Consider the following 16,111-nt stretch of genomic DNA (forward strand, 5'->3'; position numbering starts at 1 on the left):
GTCTGGCTTACTTCACTTAATATGATTTTTTCTATGTCTTTCCATTTCCTAACAAATGGGGGGATGTCAATCTTTCTGACAGCAGCATAGAATTCCATTGTGTACAAATACCACAACTTGTTAATCCACTCATCAACTGAGGGACATCTAGGTTGGTTAAATATCTTTGCTATGGTGAATAGTGCTGCAATGAACATTGTTGTGCTAGTGGATTTAGTATGTTCTTGTTTCTGAATGGTTGGGTAAATGCCAAGTAGTGGAATTGATGGGTCATAGGGGAGTTCTGTTTAGCCTTTTGAGGCACTGCCACACTGCTTTCCATAGTGGTTGAACGAGTTTGCACTCCCACCAACAGTGTAGTAGTGATCCCTCCTGGCCACATCCCCTCCAGCATCTGTTGTCATTCGTTTTCCTGATCCTGGCCATTCTAACTGGAGAGAGGTGGAATCTCAGAGTTGTTTTGATTTTCATTTCTTTTATGACCAGAGATGTTGAGCATTTCTTCATGTGTCTATAGGCCATTTTTTTTCTTCTTCAGAGAAGACTCTCTTTAAGTCTTTGGCCCATTTTTTAATTGGATGGTTGTTACTTTGGAGGTTAGTTTTGGAGTGATTCAATTTTTTCAGTTGTTGATATATTTTAGATATGAGGCCTTTGACCATTGTTTGGTTGGTGAAGATCTTCTCCCACTCTGTAGGCTTCCTGATTAGTTTACTAGCTATGTCCTTTGCCATACAAAAGCTCTGCAGTTTAATACAGTCCCACTTATCCAGCCTTTCTCTGATTTGTTGTGATTCTTGGTCCTTATTAAGAAAGTTTCGACCTGTGCCAAGGATGCCTAGTGTATCTCCTATTCCTTCCTGTAAAGTTTTCAGTGTGTCAGCTTTTACATCCAGGTCTTTGATCCATTTGGAGTTAATTCTAGTGCAAGGTGACAAAGAAGGATCCAACTTTAGTTTTCTGCGGGTGCTTAACCAGTTCTGCCAGCACAACTTGTTGAAGAGGTTGTCTTTCTTCCAGTCTATTGTTTTGGCTCCCTTGTCAAAGATTAGGTGGCCATAGGTCTGTGGTTTAATATCTGGGTCCTCAGTTCTATTCCATTGTTCTTCGGGCCTGTTCCTGTGCCAGTACCAAGCTGTTTTGAGAATTATACCTCTGTAATAGAGTCTAAAGTTTGGAATTGAAATTCCTCCAGCGCTGTTCTTTCTGCTAAGAAGTGTTTTTGCTATATGGGGTCTTTTATTATTCCATATGAAATTTTGGATTGCCTCTTCTATTTCTTTAAAGAATGACATTGGGATGTTGATGGGTATTGCATTGGATTTGTAGATAGCACTTGGCAAGATTGTCATTTTCACAATGTTGATTCTTCCAATCCAGGAGCATGGGAGTTTTTTCCATTTCCTTAGTTCTGCTTTAATTTCCTTTTTTAGGGTTTTAAAGTTTTCGTCAAAAAGGTCCTTTACATTCTTAGTTAAGCTAATTCCTAGGTACTTTATTTTCTTTGAGGCTATTGTGAAAGGAGTTTCTTTCCTGATTATTGCCTCGTTCCTCTCACTGTTGGCATAAAGGAAGTCAGTTGATTTTTGAGGGTTGATTTTATAGCCTGCTACTCTTCCAAACCTTTGAATCACTCAAGGAGCTTGGGAGTAGAGTCTATAGGATTCTTTAAATACAGAATCATGTCATCTGCAAAGAGGGATAGTTTTATTTCCTCTTTCCCTACTTGCATCCCCTTTATGCTTGCTTCTTGCCTTATTGCCCTGGCTAGGAATTCTAGTACTATGTTAAAGAGTAGTGGAGAGAGTGGGCATCCTTGTCTCGTTCCTGATTTTAGAGGGAATGGCTTTAGATTTTCACCATTAAGTGTAATACTAGCAGTAGGTTTCTCATACACAGACTTTATTACATTGAGGAATGTTCCATGGATTCCTAGTTTCTCCAGAGCTTTTAACATAAAGGGGTGTTGGACCTTGTCAAATGCCTTTTCCGTGTCTATTGAGACAATCATGTGATTATTGTCCTTGCTCCTATTGATGTGTTGTATTATATTAATTGATTTGCATAGGTTGAACCAGCTTTGCCTCCCAGTGATGAATCCAGTTTGATCATAATGTATAATTTTTTTTGATGAGTTGTTGTAGACGGTTGGCCAGTATTTTGTTGAGAAGTTTTGCATCGATGTTCATCAAAGATATAGGTCTATAGTTCTCTTTCTTTGATGAATCTCTGTCTGGTTTGGGGATGAGGGTTATACTGGCTTCATAGAATGAGTTTGGTAAGGAACCTTCATTTTCAATTTCGTTGAAGAGCTTGAGGAGTATTGGTGTGAGCTCTGCTTTGAAGACCTTATTGAATGCAGCTGCGAATCCATCTGGCCCTGGGCTTTTCTTAGGTGGAAGTTCTCCAATTGCCATTTCTATTTCAGAGCTTGAAATAGGCCTGTTGAGTTGGCTTAGTTCTTCTTGGTTCAGTGTGGGTACGTTAATATTGGCTAGGAATTCATCCATTTCATCTAGATTCTCAAATTTGTTGGCGTAAAGGTTTGAGAAGTATTCCCTCATGATATTCTGGATCTTGGTAATTTCTGTCATGATATTACCATTTTCATTTGCAATTTTGTTTATTTCGATATGCTCTCTTCTTTTTTTGGTAAGATTTGCTAAGGGCTTGTCAATTTTGTTAATTCTTTCAAAGAACCAACTCCTTGTTTTGTTGATTCTTTCTACAGTTTTTTTGGATTCCAAATCATTTCATTCTGCTTTGGTTTTAATAATTTGCTTCCTTCAACTGGGAATAGGGTTGGTTTGTCGGTCTTTTTCCAGGAGCTTAAGGTGAGATATTAACTTGTTGGTTTGTAATTTTTCCAACTTGTTGTTGTAGGCACTCAGCGCTATAAATTTTCCTCTGAATACTGCCTTTGCTGTGTCCCAAAGGAGTTGGTATTTTGTGTGCTCATTTTTGTTGAATTTCATAAACTGTTGGATTTCTGTTCTGATCTCTTCTATGACCCATTGGTGATTCAACAATGTGTTGTTCAGTCTCCATGAGACACAGGGTTTTTGTTGGTGGAGATGTGTGTTCAGTTCCAGTTTGATGCCTTTGTGGTCTGATAGCGTGCATGGAATAATTTCAGTGTTTCTCAATCTGTCCAGGTTTGTTTTATGGCCTATGTTGTGATCTATTTTGGAAAATGTTCCATGTGCTGCTGAGAAAAACGTATATTGTGTTGTTGCTGGGTGGAATATTTCTTCAGATGTCTGTTAGATGTATTTGGTCTATATAGTTGTTCAGTTCTAAGGTTTCTCTGTTGAGTTTTTGCCTTGTTGATCTGTCCATAGGTGAGAGTGGTGTGTTAAAGTCACTGACAATCACTGTATTTCGATCTATGTATGGTTTCAGTGTAAGTAAAATTTGTTTGATGAAGTTTGGAGCTGCAGGATTGGTTGTGTAAATATTTAGGATAGTTATGTCTTCCTGGAGGAAAGATCCCTTTAGGAAGTATGTAATAACCTTCTTTGTCTTTTCTTACTAATTTTCGTTTGAAGTCTATTTTATCTGCCATCTGAGGATGGCAACTCCAGCCTGTTTATGGGGGCCGTGGGCTTGATAGAGTTTATTCCAACCTCTCACTTTCAAAAGATGATTGTTTTTTTGGGTAAGATGTGTCTCTTGAAGACAGCAGAATGATGGCTCTTGCTTTTTGATCCAACTAGACAGCCTATGCCGTTTTATTGGAGAATTAAATCCATTGATGTTGAGAGTTAGGATTGAGAGATATTTATTAGGTCCTACCATTTTTAAAAGCTTTTATTTGGGCCTGTGTCTTGATAGTTCTTGTGGTCCTTAGATGGTATGCTGTTTAGGTGCCATTTCTTTCCCTATATTGCATTTATTTTGGTTTTCTATGTATAGAACATGTTTGAGAATTCTCTGTAGTGTTGGTTTTGTTGCGACATATTGTTGCAGCTTTTCCCTGGAATGGAATGTTTTTATTGTTCCCTCAGTTATGAATGAGAGCTTAGCTGGGTACAGTATTCTTGGTTGGTAGTTATTTGACTTAAGGGCATGACATATATGTTTCCAGTCACTTCTTGCTTGCATGGTCTCTGCTGAGAAATCTGGGGTTATTCTGATTGGTTTTCCTTTATAGGTTACTGAACTCTTTTGGGACAAAAGGCCTCATATGAGGACAAAGGCCTCATATCTAAAATATATCAACAACTCAAAAAATTGAATCACTCCAAAACTAACCTCCAAAGTAACAACCATCCCATTAAAAAATGGGCCAAAGACTTAAAGAGAGTCTTCTCTGAAGAAGAAACAAAAATGGCCTATAGACACATGAAGAAATGCTCAACATTTCTGGTCATAAAAGAAATGCAAATCAAAATAACTCTAAGATTCCACCTCACTCCAGCTAGGATAGCCAGGATCAGGAAAACGAATAACAACAGATGCTGGAGGGGATGTGGCCAGGAGGGATCACTACTACACTGTTGGTGGGAGTGCAAACTCGTTCAACCACTATGGAAAGCAGTGTGGCAGTGCCTCAAAAGGCTAAACATAGAACTCCCCTATGACCCAGCAATTCCACTACTTGGCATTTACCCAACAGTCCAGAAACAAGGACATACTAAACCCACCAGCACAACAATGTTTGTTGCAGCACTATTCACCATAGCAAAGATATGGAACCAACATAGATGTCCCTCAGTTGATGAGTGGATCAACAAGTTGTGGTATTTGTACACAATGGAATTCTATGCTGCTGTCAGAAAGAATGACATCGCCCCATTTGTTAGGAAATGGAAAGACTTAGAAAAAATCATATTAAGTGAAGTAAGCCAGAATCAAAGGAACTTAGGCTCAATGGTTTCCCTCATTCGTCATAATTAGTAGAAACCTTGGGCTCTACTAGCAGAGATTTGCAATAGAGCAAAATCTTGATACATATGGACATATAATGTGAAGCTGATTGAAAGGACCTCCAGGATATTGAAACAAAAGCCATATAATGAATGATTGTTGTCCTTAATGTACTATGTTGTCTCTCATCTCCTTTGCTGTCCCTTGGTTATCTCAAATTGGTATAGAATCTCACTTTGTTATCTGATATATTGAATTGATTTGTATTTGGATATTTGAAATTTGATAGGGAAGGGGGGAAAACCAAGACGGGTGAGGGGTGTGGGGGGGTGGGAAACGGGTACCAAGACATGTGAAAGCGTATCAATGTATGTGAATTAAAGCACCTTCTATCTGGCAAATATCATGTAACCCTTTTACTAATTACAAGAAAAAAATAAATTAATTAATTAAAAAAAGAAAAGGCAGGATGGAAATGGGATGAATTCTTCCCAATTCCTTCCTCATTATCTTCCTCATCAGATATGGGGCTGTGTGTGAAGTGTTCAGATGAAGAGTATGCTAACACAGACAGAAAACATGTCTCCCTGGGTTGCAGGTTTCCTGGATGATGAAACATGCCTGGGAATGTCCCTATGTCCCTGGCCTGCAGGCTCTTTACTTGGACAAAATTCCTGCTGCTATTCTTTTTTGGTTTTTTTTTGAACAGTGCCAAGATACTAACCTTGGTTTACCTTCCTGCCTGTCTACCACACTGCCAAGGGGAAGGTGATGGTGGCTGTGGAGGTCTTCTCCATCTTGGCCTCCGGGGTAAGGCTCCAGAGATGCATTTTTTCTCCAGTGTTACATCATCCTGTTCAAGTCACATAGAAATTATCTTCCTGGGGAAGGAAGATGGCGCCGAGACAATAGGGACGCTGCCTAGCACTCTCTGAAAAAAGAGAGAACCAGGGAGTCCCACGACCCAACTACCTAAAGAAATCCACAACAACAAACTCAAAAAGCAACGGAGAAGGACTCAAACCGGAAACGACATCTAGATAAAGCTCACATCCAACTTTCTCAAAGAATTCGGAACGCGAGGAGCCCTCCCCCACCTCTCGCCGCCAGATCCAAGCTGGGAAAGCCGCAGAAAGCCGCGAAAAGCAGCAGCTGGCGCTGGACCAAGCCGCGAAAAGCGGTTGAGCGGGTGCCTGCTCCACGCTGGGAAAGCAGCAGCAGGCGCCGGCTGTAATCCACGAAAAGCAGCGGCAGTGGAGGGCGCCAGGCTGGGAGCCCAACGGCTGCAGAAACCAGCACAGAACTGGGCCAGAGAATGGCGGAAGCAGCGGAACCCAGACGCGGAACCAGAACAGCAAGCAGCAGAACCCAGACGCAGAACACAGGCGGTGGTGGAGACACGAGGGGAGTGAAAGGCTCCCCACCACCTTGGAGCACCCGCAGACAGACGCAGAGGCGTGAGTAATACAGCGCATCCCCAAACACATCGGGAAAGCAGAGCGCATGTCAAGCAATAGAACTTAACTCAGACCCCAATACCCCGCCGGAGAAAGACTGGCGGGAGCAGGAGGACAAGGAATTTAGAATCCTGTCCCTTCCCTCAACAGCCCCCTCCCTCAGGCCATTGACTGGAGATTGACAGGCAGGCTACCCATAAGACCCAGCACCCCACCAAGGGAGGCGGGGCTGTCCCAACTCCCACCCACCCAACGGGCTCAACCCCCAGCCCTCTGACTGGAGACTGACAAGCGGGTGGACCCTAAGATTCAGCAACCCACCAGGGGAGGCGGAGTTGTCCCAGCTCCCACCCGCCCAGCAGGCTCCTCTCCCAGGCCACTGGATATGGAGAGTGGAGGGCATTGGGTCCCTGCCTTACAACAGTGGGTAGGGGGTGCGGGATAATAGGAGCCAGCACCTGCCCCCCCTCAATTCTTGAGCGAGGCATCCTCCAGCTGGGAATCCTGAGCAAGACAACACCGAGGGGCCCCCCACAGTCACAGACTCTGACAAAGCAGTGGAAACACAGCAGGGATCTGAAGGGCTGACCAGAAGCCAAGCTCCCCTTCTGAGAATCAAAAAGGCAAGGCTCCACCCTTGGATTCCACGTCCCCAGCTGGGCCCCGCCCCTGGGAACAGAGGGGTCTCCTGCTGGTCCTGCTGAGAGCCCCTGAAACTCTCAATCCCCAGACCCTTGGCTTGGGGCCACCCCTGGAAGCAGCACAGGAAAACGTCGGCCAACCACGCTCAGACTGAAGCTCGCAGATCCATCCCATGGTCCACTGTGAGGCCACTGGTTGGGCTAAGAGCTAGTCGTGCAGCAACACATAAGTATTATTCTACTACTTTCCAAACTTTGTACTCAAATACGCTACCTACTCACTCCCTGACCTCTCTCATTCTATTTTTCTATCTCTGGACCTCTGCTCGTCTTTCAACCCTTATACAGCATAGATCTACACGTGATGGCTGTTGAGCAACACTGTATATCTAGGTGTTTAATTATTCTCTAGGCTCAGAGGGACTTAAAGACAATAGAGATTGGATTGAGAGGCTTATTGTTTTGGGTATAAATCCCTTATCAGTGGATGTATTAGACTGGTCGATAACTGCACAAAAAGAAAGAGTGATAACACCAATCAAAACTTGTGAACATCTAGATTCTGCCAGCTACAGAGGTCTAGGTTGGTTATATCTGAAAAATTATAGTCGTGTTTAGTATTAATCTTGCTCCCATTTTCAAATGGGCAGAACAAGAAACTCAAGAAAAATGTCGAATCAAGAAACAACATCCCCCACCCTCCTCACCCAATGTAAACAGCCCATGGAACAGTCACTGGAAAACCTAGAGGAGAGGCTTTCAAGTGCTGTACAAATGCAATTGATAAACATCATTAATGAAAAATGTGAAAATATAAAGAAAGAGATAAGGGAAGAAGCCATAGCTGAACAAGAGGAAACCATAAACAAGGTGATAAGTGAAAAAGAAGAAGCCATAAAGGAGGCCATAATAAAGGTTTTTCAAAGAAAGATGGATGAATTCATAGAATCCACAAATAAAAAGGTGACCGAACTCCAGCAAATGTTCAAAGAACATAAAGCTACTGAGCTAACCACTCAAATGGAAATCAAGGAGCTATAGAAATCCATACATGATCTAAAATAAGAGATGCAAGGCATCAAAAATGAGCAATTAGAAGTAAGGGAGATGAAAAATAAAGTAGATAGCTTTGATAGCAGGTTAGACAATGCAGAGGAGAGAATTTCCGGGGCTGAAGATAATTTAGTTATTATAGAGAAAGAACAGAAAATGAGTCAATCCAAATCTAGGAAAAATGACAGAGTGCTTCAGGAGGTCCAACATACAATTAGGAAGCCTAATTTAAGGCTAATTGGTATTGAGGAGGGCGTGGAGAAAGAGGTCAATGGTACTGGAAATATACTTCAGGGAATCATCACAGAGAATTTCCCAAATATCCAGAAGGGCAGGCCCATCCAGATACAAGAAGCTTTCAGAACCCCAAACAGGCCTGACCAGAAAAGAACATCCCACCGCCATATCGTAATCCGAACTGGATCAATAGAAACCAAAGAAAGGATCCTAAAGGCAGCCAGGGAAAAGGGTTCAGTAACCTATAAAGGCAAACCAATAAGAATAACCCGAGATTTCTCAGCAGAGACCATGCAAGCAAGAAGTGACTGGAAGCATATATGTCATGCCCTTAAGTCAAATAAATACCAACCAAGAATACTGTACCAAAAAGCTCTCATTCATAACACAGGGAACAATAAAGCATTCCAATCCAGGGAAAAGCTGCAACAATATGTCGCAACAAAACCAACACTACAGAGAATTTTCAAAGATTTTCTACACATTGAAAAGCAAAATAAATGCAATATAGGGAAAGAAATGGCACCAAAACTAATCTCCAAAGTAATAACCATCCCATTAAAAAGTGGGCCAAATACTTAAAGAGAGTCTTCTCTGAAGAAAAAACAAAAATGGCCTATAGAAAGACACATGAAGAAATGCTCAACATCTCTGGTCATAAAAGAAAAGCAAATCAAAACAACGTTAAGATTCCACCTCACTACAGTTAGAATGGCCAGGATCAGGAAAACGAATAATAACAGATGCTGGAGGGGATGTGGCCAGGAGGGATCACTACTACATGATGGTGGGAGTGCAAACTCATTCAAACACTATGGAAGGCAGTGTGGCAGTGCCTCAAAAGGCTAAACATAGAACTCCCCTATGACCCATCAATTCCACAACTTGGCATTTACCCAACCATTCAGAAACAAGGGCATACAAAATCCACTAGCACAACAATGTTCATTGCAGCACTATTCACCATAGTAAAGATATGGAACCAACCTAGATGTCCCTCAGTTGATGAATGGATCAAAAGTTGTGGTATTTGTACACAATGGAATTGTATGCTGCTGTCAGAAAGAATGACATTGCCCCATTTGTTAGGAAATGGAAAGACTTAGAAAAAATCATATTAAGTGAAGTAAGCCAGACTCAAAGGAACTTAGGCTCAATGGTTTCCCTCATTCGTCATAATCAGCAGAAACCTTTGGCTCTACTAGCAGAGATCTGCAATAGAACAAAATGTTGATCCATAAGGCCATATGGTATGAGGCTAATTGAAAGGACCTCCAGGATATTGAAACAAAAGCCATATAACAAATGATTGTTGTCCTTAATATACTATGTTGTCTCTCATCTCCTTTGCTGTCCCTTGGTTATCTCATATTGTTATAGTGTTCACTTCGTTATCTGATATCTTGAATTTATTTGCATTTGGTTATTTGAATAGTGATAGGGAAGGGGGGAAAACCAAGACGGGTGGGGGGTGTGGGGGAAAAGGTAATGGGTACCAAGACATGTGAAAGGGTACCAATGTATGTGAATTAATGTACCTTCTATCTGGCAAATATCATGTAACCCTTTTACTAATTACAATAAAAAAGAAGAAAAAAAAATGGCACCTAAACAGCATACCATCTAAGGACCAGAAGTACTGTCAAGACACAGGCCCTAATGAAAGCTTTTAAAAATAGTAGAAACTAATAAATATCTCTCAATCCTAACTCTCAATATCAGTGGACTTAACTCTCCAATTAAACAACATAGGCTATCTAGTAGGATCAAAAAGCAAGAAACAAAGCTTTCCTGTCTTCAAGAGACACAACTTACCCCAAAAACGATCAACTTTTGAAAGTGAGAGGTTGGAATAATCTCTATCAAGCTAACAGTCCCCATAAACAGGCTGGAGTTGCCATCCTCTTATCAGATATAATAGACTTCAAACTAAAATTAGTAAGAGAAGACATAGAAGGTTACTACATACTACTAAAGGGATCTTTCCTCCAGGAAGACAAAACGATCCTAAATACCTACACACTCAATCCCGGAGCTCCGAACTTCATCAAGCAAACTTTACTTACACTGAAACCATACATACCTCGAAACACATTGATTGTTGGTGACTTTAACAGAGCACTCTCACCTATGGATAGATCAACAAGGCAAAAACTCAACAGAGAAACCTTAGAACTGAACAACTATATAGACCAACTAGATCCAACAGACATCTGCAGAATATTCCACCCAGCAACAACAAAATGTACGTTTTTCTCAGCAGCACATGGAATATTTTCCAAAACAGACCACATCTTAGGCCATAAAACAAACCTGGACAGATTCAGAAACACTGAAGTTATTCCCTGCACGCTCTCAGACCACAAAGGCATCAAATTGGAATTGAACACACATCTCCACCAACGAAAACCCTGTAACTCATGGAGACTGAACAACACATTGTTGAATCACCAATGGGTCATCGAAGAGATCAGAACAGAATTCCAACAGTTTATGAAATTTAACAGTACGGAGCACACAAAATACCAACTCCTTTGGGACACAACAAAGGCAGTACTCAGAGGAAAATTCATAACACTGAGTGCCTACAATAACAAGTTGGAAAAATTGCAAACCAACAAGTTAATGTCCCACCTGAAGCTCCTGGAAAAAGAGCAACAAACCAACCCTAATCCCAGTAGAAGAAAGCAAATAATTAAAATCAAAGCAGAATTAAATGATTTGGAATCCAAAAAAACTGTAGAAAGAATCAACAAAACAAGGAGTTGGTTCTTTGAAAGAATTAACAAAATTGACAAGCCCTTAGCAAATCTTACCAAAAAAATAAGAGAGCATATCGAAATAAACAAAATTGCAGATGAAAATGGTAATATCACGACAGAAATTACCAAGATCCAGAATATCATGAGGGAATACTTCTCAAACCTTTATGCCAACAAATTTGAGAATCTAGATGAAATGGATGAATTCCTAGCCAATATTAACACACTCACACTGAACCAAGAAGAACTAAGCCAACTCAACAGGCCTATTTCAAGCTCTGAAATAGAAATGGCAATTAGAGAACTTCCACCTAAAAAAAGCCCAGGGCCAGGTGAATTCTATAAGGTCTTCAAAGCAGAGCTCACACCAATACTCCTCAAGCTCTTCAACGAAATTGAAAATGAAGGTTCCTTACCAAACTCATTCTATGAAGCCAGTATAACCCTCATCCCCAAACCAGGCAGAGATTCATCAAAGAAAGCGAACTATAGACCTATATCTTTGATAAACATTGATGCAAAACTTCTCAACAAAATACTGGCCAACCGTCTACAACAACTCATCAAAAAATTATACACTATGATCAAACTGGATTCATCACAGTGAGGCAAAGCTGGTTCAACATACGCAAATCCATATAATTCAACACATCAGCAGGAGCAAAGACAAAAATCACATGATTGTCTCAATAGACGTAGAAAAGGCATTTGACAAGATCCAACACCCCTTTATGTTAAAAGCTCTGGAGAAACTAGGAATCCACGGAACATTCCTCAATGTAATAAAGTCTGTGTATGAGAAACCTACTGCTAGTATTACACTTAATGGTGAAAATCTAAAGCCATTCTCTTCTTTTATATCATATATGGGTTCCTTTTGCTCCTTGATTTCCATTTGAGTGTTTAGCTCAGTAGCTTTATTTTATTGGGACATTTGTTGGAGTTCAGTCATCTTTTTATTTGTGGATTCTATGAATTCATCCATTTTTCTTTGAAAAAACCTTTATTATGGCCTCCTTTATAGCTTCTTCTTTTTCACTTATCACCTTGTTTATGGTTTCCTCTTGTGTAGATATGGCTTCCTCCCTTATCTCTTTCTTTATATTTTCACACTTTTCATTAATGATGTTTATCAATTGCATTTGTACAGCACTTGGAAGACTCTCCTCTAGGTTTGCCAGTGACTCTTCCATTGTCTGTTTATATTGGGTGGGGGATATTATTCATTGATTTGACATGTTTCTTCAGTTTCTTGTTCTGCCCATTTGAAAATGGGTGCAAGATTAATACTAATCCTGATTATAGTTTTCATATATAACCATCCTAGACCTGTGTAGCTGGCAGATCCTAGATGTTCACAAATTTGGTTGGTGTTATCACTCTGTCTTTTTGTTCAGTTACAGACCAGTCTACTACAACCACTGATAAGCTGTTTATACCCAAAACAATAAGCCTCTCAATCCAATCTCTATTGTATTTAAGTCCCTCTGAGCCTACAGTACAATTGAACACCTAGATAAACAGTATTGCTCCACAGCCATCAAGTGTAGATCCATGCATTATAAGGGTTGAAAGACGAAAAGAGGACCAGAGACAGAAAAATAGAATGAGAGAGGTCAGGGGAGGTACAAGAGGCTTAACTTAGGAGTGTAAGATTCTTATAGTAATGAAGAAAATGTATAGTGTAAGGGTAACTGACCTAAGTTGGTAAGTAGGTAGCATATTTGAGTACAAATTTTGGAAAGTATTATACAAAACTTATGTGTTGCTGCACGACGAGCTCTCAGCCCAACCAGTGGCCTCACAGTGGACCTTGGGATGGATCTGCAAGCTTCAGTCTGAGCGTGCTGGGCAGATGTGTACCTGTGCTGCTTCCAGGGGGGGCCCCCGGCCAAGGGTCTGGGATTTGAGAGTTTCCAGGAGCACTCAGCAGGACCAGCAGGAGACCACTCTGTTCCCAGGGGCGGGGCCCAGCTGAGGACATGGGCTCCAAGGGCAGAGCCGCGCATTTCTGATTCTCAGAATGTGAGTTTGGCTGCTGGTAGGCCCTTCAGATCCCTGCTGTGTGTCACTGCTTTGTCAGAGAGTCTGTGACTGTGGGGGGCCCCTCGGTGTTGTCTTGCTCAGGATTCCCAGCTGGAGGATGCCCCACTCAAGAATTGAGGGGGGACAGATGCTGGCTTCAATTTTCCCACACACCCCACATGCTGCTGTAAGGCAGTGACGCAGCACCCTCCACTCTCCAGATCCAGTGGCATGGGAGGGGAATCTGTTGGGTGGATGGGAGCTGGGACACCTCCGCCTCCCCTGGTAGGGTGCTGAGTCTTAGCTTTCCTCGCCTGTCAGTCTCCAGTCAGAGGGCTGGGAGTTATGCCTGTTGGACAGTGGGTTTGGGCCAGCTCCGCCTCCCTTGGTGGGGTAGCCCGCCTGTCAATCTCCAGTCAATGGCCTGGGGGAGGGGGCTGCTGAGGGAAGAGACAGGATTCTAAATTCCTTGCCCCCCTGCTCCTGCCAGTCTTTCTCGGGCAGGATGGAGGGGTCTGAGTTAAGTTCTATTGCTTGGCACCAGCTCTGGTTTCCTGAGGGGTTTGGGGACCCACTGTATGACTCACACCTCTGCGTTGTCTGCGGGTGTTCCATAGTGTTGGGGAGTTTTTCACTCCCCTCGGGTCTCCTCCGCCACCTGTGTTCCGCATCTGGGTTCCATTGCTTGCTGTTCTGGTTCCGCCTCTGGGTTCCGCTGCTTCTGAGGCTCGCTGGCCCGGTCTAATGCTGGTTTCTGCACCTTTTCGGGAGGGGACCTCATGCTCCGAACTCTTTGAGAATGTTGGATGTGGGCTTTATGTGGATTTCTTTTCCGGTTTGAGTCCTCCGTTGCTTTTTGAGTTTGTTGTTGTGGATTGCTTAAGGTAATTGGCTCGTGGGACTCCCTGGTTCTCTCTTTTTGTGAGAGAGAGCTAGGCAGCATCCCTATTGTCTTTGCCCCATCTTCCACACCTTCCCCGGTCCATATCTTTGCTATGGTAAATAGAGCTGCAATGAACATTGTTGTGCTAGTGGATTTAGTATGTCCTTGTTTCTGGACGATTGGGTAAATGCCTACTAGTGGAATTGCTGGGTCATAGGGGAGCTCTATGTTTAGTCTTTTGAGGAACTGCCATACTGCTTTCCATAGCGGTTGAACGAGTTTGTGCTCCCACCAACAGTGTAGTAGTGATCCCTCCTGGCCACATTCCCTCCAGCATCTGTTGTTATTCGTTTTCTTGATCCTGGCCATTCTAACTGGAGTGAGGTGGAATCTCAGAGTTATTTTGATTTGCATTTCTTTTACGACCAGAAATGTTGAGCATTTCTTCATGTGTCTATAGGCCATTTTTATTTCTTCTTTAGAGAAGACTTTCTTTAAGTCTTTGGCCCATCTTTTAATGGGATCGTTGTTTCTTTGGAGATTAGTTTTTGATTGGTTCAATTTTTTCAGCTGTTGATATATTTTAGATATGAGGCCTTTGTCTGATGTATGATTAGGGAAGTTCTTCTCCCATTCTGTAGTCTTCCTGATTAATTTATTAGCTATGTCCTTTGCCATACAAAAGCTCCTCAGTTTAATGCAGTCCCACTTATCCAGCCTTTCTCTGATATGTTGTGATTCTTGGTCCTTATTAAGAAAGTTTCGACCTGTGCCAAGGAGGCCTAGTTTATCTCCTATTCCTTCTTGTAAAGTTTTCAGTGTGTCAGCTTTTACCTCCAGATCTTTGATCCATTTGGAGTTAATTCTAGTGCAGGGTAACAAAGAAGGATCGAACTTTAGTTTTCTGCAGGTGCTTAACCAGTTCTGCGAGCACAACTTGTTGAAGAGACTGTCTTTCTTCCATTCTATTTTTTTGGCTCCCTTGTCAAAGATTAGGTGGCCATAGGTCTGTGGTTTAATATCTGGGTCCTCAGTTCTATTCCATTGGTCTTCAGGCCTGTTCTTGTGCCAGTACCTGTTGGGAGCCAGAGTAGAATCAAATTGTATCTTGATTTGCATCAGACCATGGCTTTATTGTCTTATTGTTTTATGGCCTTATTCTGTTTAAATTATCTGAGATTTACCATATGAATGTAACAGCTGGAAGTTCCCTGGTTTCAAGAAGGGATATAAGCCTGGAGTTGAGAATAAACGGGGCGGTCTTTACCTGGGCATCCCGGATCCGGTGTGTCTGTCTCTCTTCTATTTTTTCCTAGTCCTTGCCCCCTATTTCAGGAATCCCAATCTGCGAACCCTGGTTTGCTGCCGGCTGGCCCCGGCAAGTACCAAGCTAATTTGATGATTATATCTCTGTAATAGAATCTAAAGTTTGGAATTGAAATTCCTCCAGCGCTGTTCTTTCTGCTAAGAAGTGTTTTCGCTATATGGGGTCTTTTATTATTCCATATGAAATTTTGGATTGCCTCTTCTATTTTTTGTAGAATGACATTAGGATATAAATGGGTATTGTGTTGAATTTCTAGATAGCCCTTGGCAAGATTGTCATTTTCACAACGTTGATTCTTCCAATCCATGAGCATGGGACGTTTTTCCATTTCCGCAGTTCTGCTTTAATTTTGTTTTTCACGGTTTAAAGTTTCATCAAATAGGTTCTGTACATTCTTAAGATAATTCGTAGGCACTGTATTTTCCTTGAGGCTATTGCGAAAGGAGTTGCTTTACTGATTGTTGCCTCATTCCTCTCACTGTTGGCATAGAGGAAGGCAATTGATTTTTTAGAGTTAATTTTATACCCTGCTACCTTTCCAAAGTTTTGAATCAGCTCGAGGAGCTTGGGAGTTGAGTCTGTAGGATTCTTTAAATACAGAATCATGTCATCTGCGAACAGGGATAGTTTTACTTCCTCTTTCCCTACTTGGATCCGTTTTTTGATTGGTTTTTGCCTTATTGCTCTGGCTAGGAATTCTAGTACTGTGTTAAAGAGGAGTGGAGATCCCTCTCTGTTATAGTGGTGGCCTTGCTTGCAATTTCCTCTTTATCCACTGTTGGAGTTTCCTCCTCACAATGACTTCCTTCTAGTTGGATGCACCTTTTACTTTGTGACATAAATAAGAATAAAATCTC

This window comes from Megascapheus bottae, chromosome 1 (assembly GCF_031878675.1).
Source record: "Megascapheus bottae isolate mThoBot1 chromosome 1, mThoBot2.hap1, whole genome shotgun sequence".
NCBI classification, from domain to species: domain Eukaryota; kingdom Metazoa; phylum Chordata; class Mammalia; order Rodentia; family Geomyidae; genus Megascapheus; species Megascapheus bottae.